Here is a 1,381-nt window from a genome sequence, read left to right on the forward strand (position 1 = left end):
TGGCCCGCTCTGGCTGCACATTTGATTTCACCTGCCTGTGGGAACAATTCATCAATTTCTCATTTGAATTAGGTTACATTTGCGGTTTTCCAGGCAACTAGCTGTTTTTTTCCAGCATTGTCAGCTACATTAATATCAATAACATTCATTGATTTTTATATCACAATGCACTATTCACTGTACATGCATTATGATATTGGCAGTGATTTAATCAAAACCCTAATAGACTTGTTCTAGTCAGGATACACCACTGTAATTTTGCTACAGTCTCCTTGTTATCTGTTTTTGTTTCCTTTATTATTAACATTCTGCAGTTGGATACTTTATATAGCCTGCTGGTTACATTGTTACCCTTTTCCATTTTGTCGTTTGTCTCTTTATCTCAGACATCCTATGCCTAGGCAATTTCTGATTACTATACTATAGGAATCCAGCCAATTATAGAATTGATGTTACAATTCATTCCAATATTGCCAAAATTACAAGCATTGTTTACTTATTTCATTCTTTTCTTTATTTCGTGGACTCTCACCATTGATTCAGGGCCACGTCCCTGTCTAACATTGGCAGCAGATCCATCTGGTTTCCTCTATCTCTGATATCTGTCCTAATAACTATGTAAATTCGTGAACTCTCATCAGTGATTCCAGAGCTTCCAATTATTGTTCATTCTCTCTACTATCATACCACACTGGAAACGCCCGAAGCCATCTGATCTCGGAAGCTAATCAGTGTTGGGCTGGGTCAGTACTCAAGTGGGTGACCATTGAGGAATACTCAGTTTAGTAGAGCTCATTGGTTTAGCATACACAGTGTCTAACACTGACAGAAGATTCACACTGCCATCTTATTTTCCACCCTTATACTACCTATAAGTATAACTAGTATCCAGACTGTTTTATTTGTATGAATTATACCCTGACAGGGAACATAAAACAGTGTTTTGTTTATCAGTAGAACGTACCGTCCAAAATTCAAACTATTTGTTTACAAACATTCAGAATCTCTTCCGTCAGCCGGAATTTAGTTTCCATCTTGTATCAGCACTCTGTGCTATTTGAATATATTATTATCTTTTTGACCATTATTTTCTTTATGAACCACTGATTATCTTAATTCTGTTGAATTATTAAAATTTGAATTTTTAATCTATTCTGACTAATTCCTATATTCATTTAAAGTTAAGAGTGCGCCCACAAAAGAGTCTTCTTTTCTCCTTATTGTCCTATGTTCTCATACTGATTCAGGGTGCACCACCAAGCAATATCAGAATTAGAAAACATTGTTTTCTTGCAATCATTTGATTTTGGTTTTAGAATATCATTCACTTATATTTACTATATCCTGTGCGGTATTCCCTCCCTTTCTTGTTCAATAGGAC

The 1,381-nt window shown here is 35.6% G+C and overlaps 1 pseudogene; it reads left to right on the top strand.

Annotated features, from left to right (window-relative positions):
• The first annotated feature begins 673 nt into the window (after positions 1 to 673).
• Positions 674 to 792, top strand: LOC134971175 (5S ribosomal RNA; annotated as a pseudogene).
• The last annotated feature ends 589 nt before the right edge of the window (positions 793 to 1,381 follow it).

The sequence above is a fragment of the Pseudophryne corroboree genome, chromosome 11 (genome assembly GCF_028390025.1).
Source record: "Pseudophryne corroboree isolate aPseCor3 chromosome 11, aPseCor3.hap2, whole genome shotgun sequence".
In the NCBI taxonomy this organism is placed as follows: Eukaryota; Metazoa; Chordata; class Amphibia; order Anura; family Myobatrachidae; genus Pseudophryne; species Pseudophryne corroboree.